Genomic DNA, 22,715 nt, shown 5'->3' on the forward strand with positions numbered 1-22,715 from the left:
ACTTCATAGTTCAGCATTTGAGATCTGGACTATCTGCTGCACAAGAGCCGCTGTGCACTCTAACATAGACACACTTTGCAAAGCAGGCAAAGGAACTGCTTGGCGTGTGTGTGTGTGTGTGTGTGTGTGTGTGTGTGTGTGTGTGTGTATATATATATATATATATATATATATATATATATATATATATATATATATATATATGCAAGCATCATGCTGCATCCTGCAATCAAAATGAAAAAGAAAACACATATATGTGCCTTAAAAACAGGTCCTTTTCTGCCCGAGTGTCCTTAGATCAACATTTCAAAAACAAGGACATTCTGTAATTGTTAACTTTTGAGATCAGGGTCATCACCTATACTCGGTGGAATCACAATATTTCAGAATAACAAGCATTCTTTCAAAACGAATCTCCTCCCTAAGCATTAAGGGATATATAAGTCTACAGAATGAATCAATGTGCTTTTCCATTTAAAAGTTGCAATGATATATAAAGTCTAGTTCCCAGCATGTTGTGTAAGAAATACTGAGTGTGACTGGATTTTCTAATCTTGTGACACATATAACACACATGGTGCCAGTTACACTGTAATTTTTTCTCCAACAAAAAAAAAGTCATCAATTTACACTGTACTTTCCAGTCTCGTCGTTGCTGTTCACTTCCTGTAGACATTCCGTCAGCTGGAGTTGACTTGCTCATGCAGATTAACAGGGTTTTCTCAGACCCACTACAAAGGACCAATGACAGCAGGTCAGAGAACTCATCCTGAGAAAAATGAGACTTTCTTTCCCTCCCACCCCCATTCATAAATTCTCACTGAAAGGTCTTCATTGAGAGGTACTGCATTCCCCCACATTAAGAACAAAACAGAAAGTAATTGAACACATTTCAAGAATACCAGGAATTTAAGAAGTTTAATGAATGAATTATTCAGATAGTTCAAGGCAAACCAGCATTTACACACAGCCATACTATTCTGTTAGTATTCATACTAAATGGATAGGTTGCTGAATATTGGTTGGAAGAACATGGATTCAAATGATTGTATAGCCAGGAAGTTCACTTGGTAGCATTAGGCAAGTTGCTAGTTCTCAGTATAACCTACTTCACAGGATTGTTGTGAGGATTATTTTTTAAAAATGTAAACAACCTTGAATGGAGTATGGGTGGGATACAAAAGTGATAAATAAATAGGCACCGAGAAACAGCATTTAATAGATTGTCAGCCCTTTGGGGACAGATGACCATCTTCTTATTGTCATTCTTTTTCTAGGTAAATCACTTTGAGAACTTTTTTTGTTGAAAAGCAGTGTAATAATAATAGCAGTAATTAATTAATAGCAGCATATAAATATCCATAATAATAAATCGATTCTGTTGGTTTCTGATTACTGCTGAGAACTGCTGAGATACTAGAGGCAAATTAATGAACCCTTTCAAAGGGAAAGGTAAAGGTTATAACAACAATATTCTCACAAGCTAAAAACATTCTCACAAAAAGTGATGCTAGAAATGCTCTTTTGCTTGGGATGCAGCACTTCTGAAGCCTTTTCACATATGATACCAAAAGTGCTCTCTTTGTTTTTTCCACAGCTGTAATGCCAGCACAGTAATGGATTGGCCTTCAGCAGATGAATCATAACCCACAACTAGGTTGCCACCTGACCTAAAGTGTGTGACAGCTCTGGTGCTGTTATTTTTTACTTGCCTGAAGCTGGCCTCACTGGAACATAGGAAACTGCCATATACTGAGTCAGACCATTGGTCTATCTAGCTCAGTATTGTCTTCACAGACTGGCAGCGGCTTCTCCAAGGTTGCAGACAGGAATCTCTCTCAGCCCTATCTTGGAGAAGCCAGGGAGGGAACTTGAAACCTTCTGCTCTTCCCAGAGCGGCTCCATCCCCTAAGGGAAGATCTCATAGTGCTCACATGGAATCTCCCATTCAAATGCAACCAGGGTGGACCCTGCTTAGCTATGGGGACAAGTCATGCTTGCTACCACAAGACCAGCTCTCCTCTCCCACTGCCTAGAGGGCAGTTTGTAGTATTTTGTGGGGGACAAGGGTAGTAAATTCAATTGCAGCACCAACCTGCACAGTATGAATATTCAAAGAACTAGTCAGACATTTCAGGGTCCTGTGCAAACACTACCTCTTTGCAGGCTCAGCCTTTCGTATTGCTGATGATCTCTGCTGGGGGATTGGTGAGTAATTGACCCCTGGATAGCCCCTCTGAGTTGACTTCATGTCAGTTTCTATTCCTGATGAGAGGAAGCTTTAATTATCTATTGCCTTGCATTTTCCCCTTATTCTTATTCATAGTGACATAGAGATAAAGAAAGATGAACACACAGACCATGTATATGTGCAAGATGGAGTGGGGGAACGAGGGGAGAGAGACAGACAAAAATGGGCTTATAAGGCTGAATCCAAACTTGCAGGTTAGTGTTAAACATGGATATGTTTGGAAAGGTAGGAGACCACTGCTGTGATGTAATGTAAAATCTACATTGCTTAGAACGTGCATGTAATATTTTTGAAAAGTGGTTTATGATAAGATCCAGAAAATAACAAGCCGCATAAAAACTATGGGCCTTTGATTAATCCTATTGGAAAGAGGAATAGGACCATTAGGTTGTACCTAAAATATACATGAGACAGAACTGGAAATATCTACTTCCCTCTCCAAATTTTCTGTCTTTTCCATAAGACATTGGACTTGGTAGTCATAGAAAAACTGAACACATCTGAACATTAAAGCACCCACAGAAGTAAAATTACTTTTGGGGCTCAGGGGGCCCATTTTTAGCGTTAGTGTAGCCCAAAACAAATATTGGTTTCTAGACCAGAATGAAACATCGATATGAGGAAAGAAAGAAAGAAAGAAAGAAAGCATCCATGATAAACACCAGCATATCACAATCATGACCCAGGTTTTCAGGGTTACACTCATATTTTTCCCAGGTCCATTAAGAAAGAACCCTACTCATTTGACTGTTTTCACAATTTTATTCCTGAATATAAAAATGGCATGAACAATTCTCTGTATGAAAAACCCATGAAAATTCTTCATATTTTGCATATTCTCTCTGCACCTCTAACATGCACTCTGTACTGCATATAGAAGAAAACAAACATTTTTGTAAATCAGGCATGTTATTCAGTAATTCCATGTCAGGCTAGACAGAGACAAAGGCAAGATATCCTATGATCCTATTACACTGAACAGCTGATGTGCCATAGCTCAGTGGAAGTGTATACATTTTGGCATGTTTAAGGACCCCAAATTAATCCCTGGTGTCTTTGGTTAAAAAGACCTTAGGCTGAAAAAGACCTCTGTCTGCAACAGGGGCGTAGCGAAGTTCCCAGTGCCCAGGGGACAAAGTTGAGCCAGGGGGGCCTCATTCGTGTGCGTGCCCCAGTTCCCCAAGCCACGCCCTCTGTGTCTGATGTCAGATGCAAGGGGCAGGGCAACCTAGCCCAATCAAGGCTTCCCCTCCCCTCCCCATATCCTTGAGATCACCAACACCGTTTGGTGAAGAGCAGGAGGGTGGCCACCACCACCATGGCCAGCAGCAGCACCAGCTCGATGGTGCAGAGCCAAGCCAGGCACAGGGCTGCCAAGGGGCATTGTCCTCCTCCAGGGGCATGGTGGAGGATCAGGGCTGGGCAGCCCTTCCTCCAGCAGCTCCTGCATGGTGGCCGGGGGGGGGGGGGCAGAGCAGCAGCGAGAGGGAGGAGGAGGAGGAGGAGGAGGAAGAGGAAGCACAGGGGTGAGGAAAAAGCATCACATGCACCAGCTGCAGGGTACCAGCACCCGGCGCGGTAAGGGCAGTGTTGGCAGCGCGCACACACCCAAAACCTTGTGGGCCGCTTGTGGGGCCCCTGACCCTCTGGGCCAGGGGGCATTTGTCCCCCCTTGTCCAATGGATGCTGTGTCCATGGTCTGCAACCCTGGAGAGCTACTGAAGCTGCTCTCACACTCAGGCAAAACTGGGCTGACGAAGCCAAGCCTAGTCTTGTCCACATGTGAGAACCACCGGGATTGCACCTTATCCCAGCATTTCCTTGGTGGCAAACCTGCCAAGCCAGCCATTCTCTTAGACAGGGTTAAAATACAGGCGATCTGCCCATCCAGGGGGAGAAGATGGCTCACCTGCAGGGAGGTAAGTGCAAGCAGCCTTCCTCCCCACTCTCCCTTGAGCCCTTTCTCACAGATCATGACAGCTCTGGGTTATGTGAACCAGGAGTAGCTTCATGTGCCAAAGCTAAGATAGCCCAACATCACTGGGATTGTATGTACTCACAGCAGCAGAGCCAATAACACAATAACAGTATTAGAAGAATAACATCAAACATAGCAAGTAACACACTCCAGTAGCTTCACTGGAAACTCCACTACCACCCACCAATAACAACGTTGCTTGTAGATGACCTATACATTGTATCCCACCTACCCATCAATCATCACACAGCCATGACTGAACAAACTCCATGATCTCACCCAACCCACATATACGCACATTCTCACGTAGGCAGTACGCAACTGGGCAACCCACAAATGCTGTACCTTGCACAAGCTCCTACGTGGCAAACCTAGAGGCTTCCCACAATAAAAGTTTGAGTCCTACTATGGAAGCAATAATGGAAGCAATAAATAAATGAATCCTAATAAATCCCTCTAACCACTTAATAAATGAATCCTAATAAATCCCTCCAACCACTCAATTAACTTATAGAGGCAAAGGGTCCAGCTTGACATTATGGTAAATGCATGATTAAGAGGCATAGTCAGGATTGGAAATTTTGCTACCTTAACAAAAAGCAGCTACTGCAGTGAGAAGGGGAACTGTCCAGACTGGGATTGCAACATTTAGGAGAAGGTTAAGTCTTTCCCCCTGCACTGTTTTCCTGTGGAAATCATTTTTAGGCTTGTGTATTTCGATTTGGGTACAAAACATTTTGTGCCCGAAAATGGCAGTTTTGGAGGTTTTGTAACCAAAACAGAATCAAGAATTAAAAAACAGAGATTTTTTGTTTCTAAATCGAAATGACTGTGTTTCTACAGAATGCTTTGTTCTTTGGGAAAGCATTGCAATTGAAATTGACTTCTCTGACTCTCTCCACTCCAGCTGAGGCACTGAATGATTAGCAGAAGATAAGATATCCAAAAAGCTTTTGAGCTTGAATGGTTTAGTTAAGTATGTGTTGTATTCAGTGTGATTGAAATGCAAACTGACCTTGCAAAGGGATTTGGAAGATGGCATTTTGAGACAGAACAATTATCTTTGGGAGCTCAATGCAATTCCAAAGCTCTTGCTAAAAGCCATGGTATAAATTATGTGGAGAAGCTCTTCGAGAAGCTGCTTAGGAAAGTTCTGAAATTACACAGGTTTTTCTTTCCAAAGGTTTAGAAAGAATTTCTTGACTTGTTCAGGGGTCTTTTGAAGAGCTATTTTGTTTTTCTTCTGATTTTTATGAGTGATAGTGGTGTCTAAGTTTTGTTGCCCAAGTTGAGCAGTCAAATGTAATTTAGGCCACAATGTAATTTGGTGGGACATGATTTCTAAGCCAGTGGTTCACAACTTTTGCCATTGCAGGGACAGGTCATCCACATGGGACTACAGAAGACAAAAGGAGGGGGGTGGGAAATACCCCTGTCAATCTACTGACATCCCCAGGAATCTTGCTTCTCTCTTTCTTTTAACCATGATCCATGGTTTTGCAAGATTGCTTGAATCCACAAGTGGGTTGTGCTGCTGTCCTAGTGCCACAGGGACAGGATCCCACCCGCTGCAAAATTCTCAAATAACTGTGCCAAAAAATTAAGTGTCGTTGTTCATCATTCTCTTCACTCTTTCAACTTGTTTATGTGGGGCTTCAGGGGCAAAACAGTGAGTTGGGGGGGCAGTGCCCCAAGGGTGGTGCACCCAGATTCCAAATAGGGCAAAGGGCTGGTTTCTTAGGAATTTTTGAGGTTTACACGTCTTTAAGATTTTTCCCCATAGGGAATAATGGAGGTTTCAGCCACCCCATAACTCCACCTGGGGGGCACTGGGATGTCCCAAAGCGAGTGGTGGCGTAGTGCACAGAGGGTGCCAACCACCCCCCTGGATTGCTAACCCATTGGAGTACTAGGCTTTGTTGTTTCTGAGGTGTTGAGTTTAGAATCTCTGGTAGCAAATGAGATTTTTAATGAAAAACCATGAATCCACTCTCATATGCTACTAGAGAATCTACTCTCAGAATATCTCTAGAACAACAAAACCCTGTACATCATGGGTTGGCAACCCATGAGGGTGGTTGGCACCCTATGTGCACTACACTGCCACTTGCTCTGGGCCACCCCAGTGCCCCTCAAGTGTAGTTATGGGACCAGGGGCGTAGCTATAATTGAGTGAAAGGGTTCAAAGAACATGGGCCCCCAGCTGCTGAGGGCCCTCCAGCTCCATCCCTCCCTATTTTCTTCATTATCTCTCTCACTCGGGGGGGCCGCCAGAGAGAGGGATGAACACGGGCCCCTTCTCCCCTAGCTACGCCCCTGTATGGGACTGCAGAAACCTCCATTATACCCTACAAGGAAAATCTGAAAGACGTGTAACTTCATTAATTCTTTAAAAATCAGCCCTTTGCCAAATTTTTCTGAAAAAATTGTGGTAGTTTCCTTGTACCAACTGGGCACTACCACCAACAACATTCCACTCTGGGCCACCCCTTCCCCCTCCCCCCCCCCCCGCATGAAGCTATACTTTTCCTGAAAGCTCCATCATACCTTATGGAGAAAATCTGAAAGATGCACAAACTTCAAAAATTCACCAAAAATCAGCAGTTTGCCCAATTCCTTTGAAATTTTTGTGGTAGCTTCCACTCAATGGGCACTACAATTTCCACCCACTCTTTTGACCCTGTGACCCATTTTTAAATCTGAATTAATTCAGATTCAGATTTGGATTAATTCGGGTACAAAACAAAACTGGGGTGAATCACATGAAGGCTTAATTTCAGACAAAATACAAAATGAAGTTGATTCATATTTGGTACAAATCAAAACAGAAAAAATACAAAACGCGCAACCCTAATCATTTTATGAATGTTAGCTGTTTGACAAATAATATTTGTCCCCTAAATGCTGCCCCCCACAAGCCGCAGTCTCACTCTCAACCTGCATTTTGTAATGGAAGAAAACTTTCCAGTCTTAAGCACACCTTTTTATAATGCATGTATCATAGTATGTAGTTTTACTTTAGACTGAGACCCTTTGGGGACAGGCAACTGTTTTCTTCTCTCATTTTTTCTCCCTATGTAAACCACTTCTTCTTCTTCTTCTTCTCCTCCTCCTCCTCCTCCTCCTCCTCTTCAGAAAAGAAGTATATAAATAATAGGAGTAACAGTTTGGTCTCAAAATGTCTGTTATCCACATTGGGCCGATTTGTAGGATACATCTGAGCCAGCCACACTGACCATGCATGAGCATGTCCCACTTCTCCTTCTAGCAACTTTCCCCTTTCTCTTATCATTCAAACCTCTTTCTTCACATTGCTCTAAATAGCACATTTATGTGATATGTAGTTCATGTATAAGGAAGCGGTTCAGACAGATCACTTTTCTATGTGATTAGAGGAAGAAAAAGAAACATCGAGAGAGAGAGAGAGAGTGAGTGCGCAATTAACTGTGTGGCGAGTGGGGCCAGCTCAGATATATCATCTGAACTGACCTAAGCTCGTCTTCCCTGTAGGACAACTACTGGGTGCATCAGCTTTTCCATTACTAGCACTTCCCAAACCTTTTCAAATCAATCCATGGTTTCAAGAGTCCTATCTTCTTCTAGCTCCCTGCAATTGTAATCATTGCAAGATGAATGATCAGTTCCATGCCATGTATGTAGGATGAATTGTTCAGAGGAAGATTCACTTGCAAAGGCTGTCTGGCATCCTGTTCTTTCCTTAGACTGGAAATTTCCGTATATTAATACATAACATACTTATATTATGTGACTGCTAACTGCTGGGATAGTAATAGGTTTCAGTTATTAATGGAGCATAAAATACATTCCCAAAACTGCCACATGGGGCACATTGTTGGGCATTATGTCAGAAGTGACTGTTCCTGATCAAACCACAAGCCAGGCAATAGGTAAGACTGGCCAGTGCTTTTACCTTATGGGGAAAGTTCAGAGTCAGCCACAACATTGCCCCACATCAGCAATCAACCCACCTAACATTACTCTAGTTATTTTTAAAATGTTTCTGTGACCACACTTATTCCAGCCCACTCAAAACCTTCTCAGGGTTTCACAAGGGGGAAAAACCAATACCCACCATATTCCTTTCAAAGTGCCTGCAGTATGTTTCCCCACCTCATGTCTCTCATAGATAATTTCTAGTACTCCCACTCTGATGTGACCAAAATACCTTGGGAGGAGGGGAAATTCCATCATGTCTGATGACACATCGTGGTGCTTTGCGTTTTGATATGAGGTTCATTTACCTTTCACATGCAGAAGTCGATAAGAGAGATTCCAGATTCTGGCTGAGGAGTCAATAAACCTTCAATGACTTAAAACCAGTCTATAAAGATAATGATAGGGTATGGGTATGGAAAAGAAAAAAAGATTGGTTCTGATTTTTTATTTTTTTTTAAGGAGAGCATGAAAAAAGCCATACTGATGTTGGAAATGGCTTACAAATGACAATAAATGCATCCAAGTAGAGGCAGATCATACTGGTAGGGCAATCAAGCAACATTTTATTTATTTATTTAAAATAAATATTAATAGCTCTTTTATAATGTTATGTTCCAAACTGTGTTTGCTTTAGAAAAGAAAGCATTATTCAAATAACTGCAAATATAGCATGAGCCATCTAAAGTTAAGAATACTGGAAAAGTTTTGAGTTGTAGCTATTCCATAACAAGTACAATTAGATCCATTGTGTCCTTAAACATTCTGTTAAACATTCTTAAGTGAAAGTGAAAAGAAAAAGAAAAGGTCTGGTTCAGACGATCACCTGCCAGCACACGTGAGTAGGTTAGCCTGACCTGCCCTGGCTTCTGAAGCAAGATGTATTAGTGAACTAACCATAGACCAGTTCAGATGATCACCCGTCAACACATGTGAGCAGAGCAGGGATGTACTGAGCATGCTTCTGCCTAATGTCATTGCAGGATGTCTCGATGGTGTGTCAGAGTGTCCTTTAATTGTGTGAGAGGGGCATTCAACTGAATCCCCTTCTACATGTAGCATGCAGAGCGCATGTGGAGAGTCAGTTCTCAAGAACACCCCTCACATGCGATCATCTGAACCAGTCAGCTTACTAACACACCTTGCTTCAGAAGCCAGGGCAGGGCAGGCTATTACAGACTATAATAAAGTAATATACAGAATAAAAAGAATAACTTTCAACAATGGCACTGTTCATGTAACAATGAGGATATTCATATGACTGTTCGGGAGGGAGGGCTGCGAAACTTTCCCTTCTTTCCCCCCAGATGATCCCTCGGGTGTTGCTAGGAGCACGGACCACGTTCCCAGACGAGCAGTGCTGCTCCAGGCAGTGTGGTGTTCTGGAGTCTGGGATACCGTGTCATGGCTTCCAGGTATCCCCACAATGCACCTTATAACAAGTGTGGTTCATTGGTGGATTCCCACAGGGGATGGGCAGTCTGTCTATCTATCTAGCTATCTTTTATTTATTTTATATACCGCCTGACTCTGAAGGCTCTAGGTGGTTCATACAGCTCTAGGTGCCTGTCCTTGTGTCTCTTTGGGCTGCGTGCAGCCCGAGGAGCACATGACTGTGGAGCATGGGTTAAGGGAGCACTCACCCTCTTAACCCCAACTAGAAGCTGGGCTAAAAAGCTGGGCTAGGTGGCGCTGCCCTGCTGGGATCGGGCCCAATCCCAGTGGTTCTCATGTGCAGCCTAAGGTGAGGTTTCCCTAGCCTGGGTTAGGCTGTGCATGAGAACAGCCTCCTTATGGATATATGCACACATGTTCACATGGATGAGGAACAGGATTTTGCCCACTAGCCCTGCCCCCTGGCAAATGTTTGTATATAGGCCCTGTAGCAGGAATGTGCATGCATTTTGAAACAAATAGAACATTAAGCTGAACGGGGCTCCAATTTCCACACAACCTGAAATGAACACAGAGGGGAATTAATAGATATGAATGCAATTCCTATTCATGTCATTTTTGGTTGGGGAGCTTACCTTCTTGAGTGGCAATGACCGAAGCTGTATTCAGCTTTTTGGGGTTTATTTATTTGTTTGTTTTACTATTTTTGCCACTGGAAGCAGCAGAAGAGACTAATCTCAGTGGTCATCTGGTGGCCACTATTTTACTTTTCCCAGAATTATCTAGGATATTAGCCCTATTCACACATTTTGTTCAACACTTGTGCAACAAGTTTACAATGTAAACAGCTGCAGCTGTGTAGACAGCTACAGTTATTCACACATTGTATTGAACACAGATACAGCAATACATTTCCTATCTGTACCATGCATTTGAGGGGTCTAAACCCATGTTTACTTTTAAAATGAATTTAGGTACTGTCATTCACACAAAAACATGTACAAATGTACAGACATCTGTACACTTAAAACATAATGTCTGGACAGGGCTATTGTGTTGTCTCTTTTCAGCAGTAAATACTCACCACCATTCGTTGCAACCTTTGTTGTCAGGAGAATCTTTTTGTGACCTAGAAGATGGCATACCCACTGAAACATGTTTGGTGTGTTGTAATAAACTGTGCCAGAATTATTTCTGGGGTGTGTGTGGGGAGGCGTTTGGAGAATGGAATATTGAGGTAAGTGTGGGGATAGGGGAAGCATGCTAGGGGGGTGGAATGTTAGTATGAAAAGGGCAGTTAGATGGGGCATTTAGACGGGTGGCTGGGATTGAGTGTTGTTGGAGAAGGGTGGGTGGGATTGTAGGTTAGGAACATGTAGAGGCGCTTCACACAACCTGTGTGAAGCGCCAGGCAGGATTTAGCCCACTCTCCCTGCAGATGATCAAACCCCTAGCCAGGGGCGTATCTATAGGGGGCAGGGGGGGCACGTGCCCCGGGTGCCACTTGAAGGGGGGGCGCAATTTCTTAAAATTAAATAATTTTTTAAAATGGCCACCAAAAACAAAATGGCCGCTGGGCATGCTCAAATGGCCTCTGTGAGGCCCTAGGGCATGCCACGCCTTGCAGAGGCCATTTGAGCATGCACAGTGGCCATTTTGTTTTCAGTGGCCATTTTTAAATATATATATATATATATTAAAAAATGACCACCGCACATGCTCAAATGGTGCCTGTGAGGCCCTAGAGGCCAGTGGGAGGAGGGGGAAACTTTGCAGACCCCCCACAGCCTTTAAGATGTCCCCCGAAGGGGCTACAGGTAGTTTTTTTTTTTTTTAATTAATATAATATGTCACTGTACAAATATTCAGATTGGCACTATTTACAGAGAATAAGGGCTTGTGAATACTGAACTGAAGTTTATGAGCTAAGATTGTATCCATTTGCTCTTACTTTGCTTCTTGTGATAAGTGAGTTAAATGTGATGTCTTAATAATATGGCTATTAATGGTCAGTTTGTCTTTGAATCAATGTGAAATCCTTAGTATTAAGGCCCACTGGGAGTTTTTTGCTCTTTCTCTCATTTTTACTATCTTTCTGAAATACTAGAATATATTCCAAGCAGTGACACAGTTTACTCTGCATATCATTTAATTATTTTCAGAGTACCTGGGAGAAGTCAAATTCTCCATTTATTTTTAAAACTTATGTAATCGTGATGCTACAATGCATAGCAGAGAATTAGACAGGCACTTCTTTTAGATTTAGAGTACAACTCCGCATAATGTTTGGGGATTTCATGAGCCCCAGCATACTGAAATTTGTCGTTTTCCAGCATTTTAACCTGAGCTATCCAAACAAATTAATGATAGCCCCACAATTTGGATAGTTTTAAAAAATAAATCTGAAGTGGTAGATAGGAGCTTGACCACATGTATGATATTGGTAATTTTTGTAATTTTTAAAAATTTTAAAATAAAAGTTTTCTGAAACATGTGTGTCAGTCAGATGTATGTTGGGGGGGTGGCGGGGGGTGCGGCAGGGGGGCGCAATTTCAGTGCTTGCCCTGGGTGCCGTTTTCCCTAGTTACGCCACTGCCCCTAGCCCTGGGTGGCCCAATCAGCTGCCCACACGACTACCGGCTCCATCACAGAGCCGGTGGGGGCTGCGGGGATCAGGTTCCTCCTGGCCCCTGGAAGTCCCGGGATGCCCCACATGAATATGCAGGGCATTCTAGGAGGACCCCCAACACAGGGAGGCTGCTTGTAGCTTCCTGGTCGGGGGTCTACTCATGTGTCACCACGTGCCATGGCAGCACACAATCAAAAAAAGGACACGATCAAAAAAGGGAGGAGGAATTAGGCGGGCTAGCTGCCTCGGAACCATCAGGATCGCCTGCGCGCCCGGTGGTTCTGACGATCACTAGAAAGTGTGCTAGGCTCCCTTAGACCGCATTCTAGTGGTCATGGGAATAGGCTCACAGAATATTATATGTCTATTATTATCATTATTATTATTATTACATTTATATCCCGCTCTTCCTCCAAGGAGCCCAGAGTGGTGTACTACATACTTAAGTTTCTCTTTCACAACAACCCTGTGAAGTAGTCTAAGCTGAGAGAGAAGTGACTGGCCCAGAGTCACCCAGTTAGTATCATAGCTGAATGGGGATTTGAACTCAGGTCTCCCCGGTCCTAGTCCAGCACTCTTACCACTACACCACGCTGGCTCTCAGAGGCTGACATGTGATTTATGTGCTTGAGGAAGTCCAATTGAAATTAAAATGACACGTTAGGTATGTCTTACGTGTTATTTTAATTTCTATCGGACTTCCTCAAACAAACTTATAATGTCAGCCAGAGAAGGAAAACACTAGCATTTTTATATAATTTATATGACATTTATAATGTCAGCCAGAGAAGGAAAAGTTCACATACACTAGCATTTTTTTATTTACACCTATTCTAACTCCTCTTGCTTTATAAATCAACCTGTTCAGTTAAAACAGTGGTCTGGTCTTGAATGTTCACACACTTAGGTTTAAGCACCTGCTCTGAAGGAAAGTCCAGTGTTCAGTTAAAAACTCCAGTGGGTTTGTAACCATTTAAAAAATATATTTTCCACACATCTGTTCAGACATTTGCATCTAGCTAGAACTCGTCTCCTTCTTTTTTTTTTTTTTTTTAATTTTATGGCAAAAATTAGAGTTGTTGGGTTTTTTTGGTAAAGTGAAAAACCGGGAAAAGGTCTGCTGACCAAAGCATATATTGAAATGAAAAAAATGACAATGAAAGGAAACAAATGTGATTTTTTAAAAAAATTATGAATGAAATATGAAGCAAATAGACTTTCAGAGTCAAAAGTAAATGCAATTCACCTCCCCACCCCCCACCGCAAAAAATAATTGCACACTCCTGCTCCATACATACAAATTGTACATGGTCCCCAGTTGCATGGACAGATTCTATACTTTTAGACTGTATTCCAAATTTCTGATAAATTCACAGAGGCTAGGGATGGGACCAGTGGGCACGGTCCTGCTTCCCCCTTCAGGCATTCATATCCTGCTCTCCTGTCCACATTTGGACGTTGGGGAGCAGAGCTTCTCTGCAGTCAGCAAGACTGCAGACAGGAAGAGGACCTGGCTGTATGGGTTTCCTTCTTTCCTGAAGGACAGCCCACATAGCCAATAGCAGAAGGAGCTTCCTCCCTCAACAAGACTAGGGACAAGGTTTGGGACAAGACTACCAGTGGTGCCAGCATTTGGATTTAACACTGGCCCTGCCAAACTGGAGGTTGGGACAATGAAACCTAGAGAGAACCGAAGGTAACAAATTGAGTTAGGGGAGGGAACTCACAGGTCCATATTTATTTATTTATTTGTTTGCTTTAACTGCAGTTCGCTGCATTCAGATGTTCATTTAGTGAAACTGGAAGTGAAGAGACCTCTGGTTTCATGTTACGTCTGAACCCGGCTATTGAGTCTCAAGGCCAGACCTGGAAGTCAACATTCAGTTCTCAAAGAAGGCATTTTTGGTAGAAAATCCAAACAGTGGTTTCCAGGATTGTAAAAACATAACCATAAACTACATAACTGTCATTTTCCTACCCTTTAATAGTATCACAAAATACTGATCACAAAATACTGAAGCAGCCTGAGGTTGGGCTGCTTCAGCCTGTGTAAAGTGAGTCCTGGCGCTGTCCCAGAGAAGAACAAAAGTTTAGTTTTGTTTGTATTGAAACTATGACAACATTTTAGAATCTCTACTGCATGGATAACAGATCTTTGCATGGAGCCATAGAATTCTGGAGTTGGCGAAGTCTTCTAGTCCAACCCCCTGCCCAGTACAGAAATTTGCTATGGTGTGCCTGACAGATGGCCATCCAACCTCTGTTTGAGAACCTTCAGTGAAGGAGAGCTCACAATTGCGTGAAGCAGACTGTTCCACGTTTGAAAGCTCTTATAGCAGCCTTGCTTTTTCTCCCCAAGAATCCTCATTTTTGTTAACATATATTTAAATATATTTCAAATGCTTGCTGGTTTTCACAATAATTAGTTCCCATACGTGCATGAAATTCTGAGCAAAGGAAAACTAGAAATCATTTCACTTGGTCATTTCCCTAGAAATTCATTTTGACACCTTTTTGTGAAACGTCTAGGTATATTTTGAATAATGATTGGAAATCTCAACCCTGTACTGAGAAACTTGTATGGCACCATATGACTCAGTTTGTATGTTGTAATCACTGATACCAGTTAAACTTTTGCAATGCCAGCTTGGAGATGAGGAGTGCATGGGCTCAGAGTACTTTTCCTCTGAGTAAGGAAAAAGGAAACCAAATATAAAATCTTGTATGTGACTAGTAGTGAATCACATTTTTAAAGATTTACTGAAGCCAACAGATTGCAGTGTATCAAACAGAAGTTGATATAAGTTCATTGGTTGCAGTAATGCCAGGGCATTTCATGAATGGACATCCTCATTTTTAAAAAAATTACTGGCAGTTTATGGTATAGAACAGGGCTGCACAACTTTGACCCTCAAGCTGTTATTGGGCTACAATTCCAAAGAACCAAAAGTCTAGTTCTCCATGTGGTTTGGCATACAAATCTACCCTTCAAAGAGAAACAAAATGTTGAAACTCCCACTAGATACAGTCAGACCATTGGGCAGCTCAGGTAGCTCTTTGAATTTTATGGATCATAAAAACATTTGGAACAAAAAGCTGGCACCTTGATTTTAATGGAACTTACTTTCTTATTTTATTTAGAGCGGTTTTCTCACAACCACTGGCAAGTCTGTAAGTAGGGGAAACATCAGGGATATGTTGGGAATCAAGAGCATGCACTCCCAGCGGGCATGACAACTGAACCTGCTCAAGTCCAATTCCCATGCTTTCTATCCTACATTCTCTAACATTTTATCCCCAGCTTCCAAATCTTTGTTGTAGAAGTAAGGCAGAAGTGAGGACAACATCGGTGGAGAGTGTGGGAACTGGTCTTGGGTGGGTTTGGACCCATCATGCCTGCTGGGAACGCAGCATGCTCTCAGTTCCAAACATATCACCAACATTTCCCCCTACTCAGGGGAAAACTTTGCCAGTGGCCATTTGAAGCCACCTTCAATGATAGTATTTGTTGTCTGCTTCCTCCCTCAAGGTAGTCTAAGTAAAGTTGTCCTATGTTATCCTTAAAACAATCCTGTGAGGTCTGTTAGGAACCATGAGAGAGTGTGGCTTGCCCAAGACCATTGAGTTTGATGTCAAATTTAAGCCTAGGTCTTTTCCAGTACAAATCCAGCATCCTAGCCACTACATCACACAGAAAAGCTCTACTCATATATTTTAATACAAAGATTTAATGTGCAGAAGAGCAGCAGAATTTCATTTGCCCAAACCCAGTTCCAGCTCACCTCACCTCTAGGCTCATTCCTAGATATATCATCACCAATGTGCAATGTGCATAGGACTGATATCACAATTTTTACCTGGCAAAAATCAGGAGGGATGAGTGTTATGGTAAAGGATTGCCTATTATTAAATAGGCAAAATAAATATTGTACAGTGTACATGCTGGCCATCACTTGATAGCCACATCATCTGATTGGCAATACATTTGTGATGTGCTGGTGATGTGTGGTTGCATTGATGGCATCTCAGGGCTGATTGTCTGGATCAGATAAGCCACAAGTATGCCTGGACAAGATAAGTGACAAAGAGGCAATTCCTTAGTTTATGGTCTAGAACAGGGCTGCACAACTTTGACCCTCCAGCTGTTGTTGGGCTACAATTCCCATCACTCCTAGCCACAGTGGCCAATATTCAGGGATGAAGGGAGTTGGTCCAACAACAGCTGGAAGGCCAAAGTTGTTCAGTCCTGGTATAGAAGTTACACATGTATCCTGAGAAGGAAATGATAACGCTAACTATTATTATTATTATTATTATTATTATTATTATTATTATTATTAAAACATTTATATCCCACTCTTCCTCCAAGGAGCCCAGAGCGGTGTACTGCATACTTGAGTTTCTCTTTCACAACAACCCTGTGAAGTAGGTTAGGCTGAGAGAGAAGTGACTGGCTCAGAGTCACCCAGCTGGCCCAGAGTCACCCAACAATATTGTCAGTGTTGGTTTTTTTCCTGAAAAGCAAGATGTACAGATTTACTGATAAGTTGGGGAAAGTTAAAGGAAAGAGAAGAAGAGGACGACCAGCAGCAAGGTGGATGGACTTGATTACAACAGCAATGAATGTACCACTGAGAGACCTTAAAGGCCAAGTTGAAAACAGATCATCCTGGAGAGAAGCTATCTATGTGGTCACTAAGAGTCAACACCGACTTAATGGCACTGAATCAGTCAAATTAATCAACTTTCTCCAAGCATATGAGATACATTTGTCATTTTTATTATGAAATTGCAGTAATGGGTGGGGTGGTTCTGGAAAATTTCACAAAGAGATTGGTTAACAGAATAATTGTCTGCAAAGCTGCACAGAAGCAATTTTCTAGTGCTGGGTTGCTGGACTGATGTTACTTTGGGCCCCTACTACATGTATCCCTTGCTTTGCACCTGCTCCACTTGCATCTTTGTAAATAAACTGATATTATAAAAACATTGCATGCATTCAATACACTTTGCTCATAAAGAAAATGACCTTGTAAACTTGCCTCAGAACTTCCTGCTGTTTAGGAAATAGGGCACATGAAACAATATTTACTAAGTAATCCCTGATGAACTGAGAAGATGGAATCCACTTCCAAGTAGAAGTTCAAAACCCAGTTAAATGCAAATCATTATGTTGGAAATATCTAAATCAATTTCCAGTTGTGCTGGAAATTCCTAAATGCCCCTTAGAGTCTGAAATGAAATTATTCTTCTTAGTTACTTTTTTAAAAAAACTGTGTGGGATTAGTACAGCTGGAAAATTCCTAAATGCCCCTTAGAGTCTGAAATGACATTATTCTTCTTAGTTACTTTTAAAAAAAAACTGTGTGGGATTAGTACAGCTTTGAATGGGAGATTCAGAACGTTGTTATATGAATACAGGTTCCTCTAGTTTGGAGCACAACAGAACTGGACCATCACATCTTATGGTCTAACTCCTGTTAAAAATACCATGGCATTTTCTAATGTTTTTACATAGACACCACGACACTGTGATGAGGAATATCTCATTTACAGCAGGGTAATTTCTGCTGCCATCTGGGAATTCCCTTGATCCCCTTCTCAATACTACCTGCTGAATCATTTGTTCCACTACTATTGTGGTATTTTCAGCAGTACCTGGAATTTACTTCTGGTTCTCCTATCAGAGTCCTAAAGAGGTCATAACCAGCTGTTGTTATGATGACAAGATCCGATACACTCAGGTGGTTAGATGTCTGTATGGATAAAAACAAAAAACATTAAAAGGTTATACCCTGGTTTTAGCATCTGAATTTATTACACGGGGGAATTCATTATCCAAGACTCCCAAGGCTTGGTCTGAGGCAGTGTTCCCTCTAACAGGAATTACCAGACATTGTTGAATATAACTACCATAATCCCCAAGCAAAAACTATTTCAGCTGGGGATTCTGGGAGTTGTAGTCAACAATATCTGGGAATCCCTGTTAGAGGGAACACTGGTCTGAGGTCATGTGATACAGCCACTTTGGTGAAGCTAAGTAATTTTAGGTCTGGTCAATGCCTGGGTGGGTGGCAGCCTGGGAACCCCGTGTATGTTGCTTTGAATTCCATGATGAAAGAAAGGTGGGACATACAGAACAGGATATGGACTAGTGTTGTGCTCGCATAAGGTGAGAAAATATGCACAACTGCTAGCAGAAGGAGAGCAATAACCAAAAACAGCACCCTTTCCCAGAACATATATGGAATGTATGGGGTTGTGTAAGGGGTAGCACAACTTGCAGTTCCCCAAATACCAGGTGAGCCTCCTTTGCTAGCAGTTGCACAACATCTTCTGCTAGTCCAAGAACTAGTCTGGTTGCTTTCTTCATGTAATATCCTTATGCTAGCACTACATTAGTCTGGATTCTGCTCATAATAAATAAACAAATAAACCTTTTAGAAACTTTTTTCAGTATTACGGAGGAACTAATTTGCTACAGGTCAGCCACATAAAGTCTATAAAGACTCCTGTTCTGTGTACTTCCTGTGTAAGCACACTCAAGCTGCCGATGGTTACTCAATCTCCTTCCTTAATTGCTTCCTTTTAACTGTCCTTTCTGGTTACACATTCAGCAGTAACAGACATTGGCAATTAATTATGGTAAGCCTTTTCACATAAGCTGATGTCTGAAAGTACCCCAACAGGGTATTTGAAATGGCAAGAACTGAACACCACAAGCCTTGGAAACTCCACTTGTAAAATGTACAACTTACTGCCTTGGTTTGTATTTGGATGGGAGGCTATGGCCAAATTCAGACGTGATGTGAAACCAGAATTAGATGGATCAGAGGTTGCAACTTCATTTTGTCCAAATTTGTGCAATCACAGTTTTGTGATGAAAGCGACCTGTGGTGTGCCTCACCAAACTTCAATTTGAACCTTCAGTTTTCAGAAAGTTCACCACTGAGACCTGAGGTTTGGCTGCTAAAGTGTTGCGTCCAAATGAGGATGGTGCCATAACTGCAGTTCCATGCAGTTTTTGGATCCCCAGTCATGGAGATGGTGGCGCAGACCCACCCAGGATCATGCCTGCTCGATGCCTGTGGTGCTTCTCGCTGGCTGCCTCTCTTATCACCAGCCCTGCCCTTCCTGTCTTCAATGCAGCATTGCAGTTGCCCAGCAATAGGGATGCTGCCACATCCCATCCCAAGCTTGTCAGCCTGTCACACAGAGGCATTCCCCCTTCCCACTCTGTTCCTTGTTCCCCCTTCCTGCCAAGCAGAATGGAAAGGGGACAGGATGACAGGATGGTCACTATGTGCTTCCCACCCCAAGAATAAAGCAACAATGATGTACACAAGCATGAACACTCCAGGTGGTGATATAAGCAGGGCACCCCATCACACTGCCAGGACAGGAACATATGGAGGGGGGTACCCGGGGTTGGGTTTAAAAGGCAGCCCCAACCAGACATTCTTGGACAGCCAATTTCTATCTTTTGCACAAAAAAGGTTGGAGTGGGGGTACCTCCCCTTGGGGGTACTGTGCAGTCCTTACTCATGAGAAGGGCTGGGCAACAGGAACAGCATTACCAATAATGAGAAGGGAGATTCTTTATATGTGATGGCGACGGATGCTGATCCCAAGTGGACTGCTCACTCATGTGAGTGTAAGGTCATGGGGACATCCCCTCAAAACTCCAAAAGATGGAGAACCACCTGTGGGTACAGGGGTGTCAGGCAGAATAGCAAACAATGTGTGATGACAAAACCCCTTATCCCATGTACAGCTCTCTCACAAGAGTGTCCGGCCATGAGGATGCTTCTTTCCTTGCTTTCCTGGGGTTGCTGGGGTTCCCCTCTCTTGCAATTCCCCATGGCAGCAGATCTGCATATGGTGCAACACTGGCCCAAACCCAGGAATTCTGAACGAGAATAAAGATCCATCCTTGCACCCAGTGTTCCCCCTGTCCACACACATGGTTGGGCTCTGTCACATGGAGCATCACAATTTCCTTTGGGTCAATGCAAGGTTTCCCATGGGAGGAGGGGGTTGCAGTGCAAAAGTTCTATCATTAACCAAAGAGAGTGGGGGCCACACACAAGCAAGGGCCCCATTGTTGGGTTTGCTCAATTCATGAGTGCACAGTCCGATGTAAGAGCTGGGTGTCCAACCCAATGATCCTCCCCAGTAGACTGACCCTCTCATGAGGGCCAGGAGTGTGATTTGGCCAAGGGAGCAGGAGCATGATTTGGTCTGCATGGATTGCTTTACTAGGATGAGTGCTTGTAAGAGCATCCTTGATCACAACAGACCACCAGATGCCCTCCACAGCCACCCAGATCCTTTGCCCTCCCTCATATATATATATCCCCTCCAAGAAAGTCATTGTGTTCCCTTCCTTTTCCTGAATAACAGGGGAACTGTACCCCCCTCAAGATTCCCACCACCAAGAAATCATGCTTGTGCAGGACAGTTTTGTTGTGGGGCTCTGAGGAGGGTGATGGTGCAATTGCTGTCAGAAGAAGCACTGGCATTGTGTATCATTTAATGGGATTTAAATGCACTTTCCATGCAAAGTACAGGTGAACCAATCCCAAAAGGCATAATCATGCTCAGCATGCCTCCTGTAAGATTGTGACCAATGACAGCTCCTCTGGTTACATGCTGATGTCTTGCCCACACTCTGGTGACTTGCTGGGATCAACCTCAGCAGACCAGGAAGGGGGATGACCCCCACCCCTCTCCAGAAACTGGAGGTTGCTGGACCACAGGTGGATGAATGTCTGCGATGCAATTCAAAGTTAGAAATTGAAACCACGGGTTCATCAACCTCTGGTTTCACGTTACATGCAAATGCAGCCACTGTTTCTTTGTCTCTGTTTCCTGCAAATTAATACAGAGTGTGACAACGTGAACTTATAAGCCACAGCATCAGCAAGTATGCATTTAGGATGAGGTATAGTGATTGGTACTCCAGTGTAATGCCACAAACTGTGGTGTTATGCTGGCAATGCAAACTAAATGAACCAGGAAGGCATGCTGGCACAGTCCTGAGGTCAGGCACAACCATACTAGCCACCAGTTGGTAGATGTGTCATGAAAATATGTTACGTAGCTCAGAGGCAAGATTGGAGAGTATTCATTCCTGGAACATCTTAAGAGCATGTCACTCACCATACCATCAGAGATGGCTGTACATCTTCTGTTCAGTCCTATACAAACAGTACTTGACATACTGTCTATAATGTCATTACAACTACCAGGAAGCAGAGCAGCAAATACTTGTTAGACACAGAATGCTGCTGCAGCTACATGGAAAAAGGGCAATGCATTTTCTATAGATCTAAAGTTGAGGAAATTTTTTTTTAAAAAAAGTTCTTTTCCCATCAAATAAAGGAGCACAAATACACCTGGGAAAAGGATGAGCCAGCATAGGCACCAGCAGATGCAAAAATAGTGAGCACATCAGCAATTTGCACAGGCTGCAGTGCAGAATACTTAGCTCAGCTCTAGCCAGTGTATAGTTAATGTTTGTTGCAATGCCAGTCAAGTGAGTTGATTGCTTTGGTGGGTGAAGACATAGCCTTTGTCTAATAGTCATCATAGAAGATTCACTAGCTATTTTTAGGTAACTTTTATTTGATGTCAATGGTATATTAGAACTCAGATGTGACATATTGAAGCTCTTCTCACGATCAGTGAGAATCAGTGAGAAGAGCTCAAGAATCAGTGAGAAGAGCTTTGGGTCTGTCTGCGGGGAAGGAGGGTTTAGCTTACCTTCCCCACAGATTATCTCCAGGCGGTCTCTGGGCAGGTGAATTGCCCACCCGGACAAGCGGCAGATCACTGGCAGCTCACCCGCGCCTTGCCCGGCCACTCCAGGGGTCGGGTGTAGGGAAGCGCTGCCACATGACACTCCACCCCCCCGGAGACCCGATAATGCACCACGTAAGTGTGAGGTGCATTACTGGAAACCCTCCCCACCAAATGTGCCCACCATGGCTGCAAGTGGACACAGGATTGGGGGGGGGAAATGCAGCTAAGGGAGTGCTTGCTCCCTTAACCTCATTTAGCAAGGAAGCTTCATAGGCAGGTTTGCCACCGTGGAGCCACCAGGATCGACCGGGATCCTGGTGGTTCACACAAGCATGAAAACCAGGCTGGGCTCCCTTAGCCCAGTTTTGCACACTCATGTGAATAGCCTCATTACTTCCTTGCAAGAAACCCTATAATGTAAAGAAAGGCCAAACTACACGCAATGTTTAGTCCTCATGTGCCCAATGTTTTTTCTTTATATAGAATGCAACCACAGAATATATAATAGGACAGAGGGGACCCATGCAGGTGAAGGATGAACTTCTTAATCTGGACCCACATGTCAAAGGACTGTATCTGGCATGCACACCTATTACACAAGCCTATTTAATTGCTTATAACAAAGATTACACATATTCTAAAAGGGGGGTGTTGGCACCTGTGGCTGCCCTAAATGGCAAACCTGACTGGACTCAGTGGCGAAA

General features: G+C 43.1%; 1 long non-coding RNA gene across 1 annotated transcript in view; it reads right to left on the reverse strand.

Annotated features, from left to right (window-relative positions):
* The window catches only part of LOC128342128 (uncharacterized), a 59,101-nt gene that overhangs the window by 31,452 nt on the left and 4,934 nt on the right, over positions 1-22,715 (reverse strand). Inside the window, exons 2-5 of the long non-coding RNA XR_008314785.1 lie at positions 17,866-17,963; positions 8,492-8,571; positions 2,157-2,265; positions 631-731 (exon numbers count right to left, since the gene is read on the reverse strand). This is a non-coding gene — a long non-coding RNA (uncharacterized LOC128342128). The remainder of the gene's footprint in view (positions 1-630; positions 732-2,156; positions 2,266-8,491; positions 8,572-17,865; positions 17,964-22,715) is intronic.

The sequence above is a fragment of the Hemicordylus capensis genome, chromosome 1, assembly GCF_027244095.1.
Source record: "Hemicordylus capensis ecotype Gifberg chromosome 1, rHemCap1.1.pri, whole genome shotgun sequence".
NCBI classification, from domain to species: Eukaryota; Metazoa; Chordata; class Lepidosauria; order Squamata; family Cordylidae; genus Hemicordylus; species Hemicordylus capensis.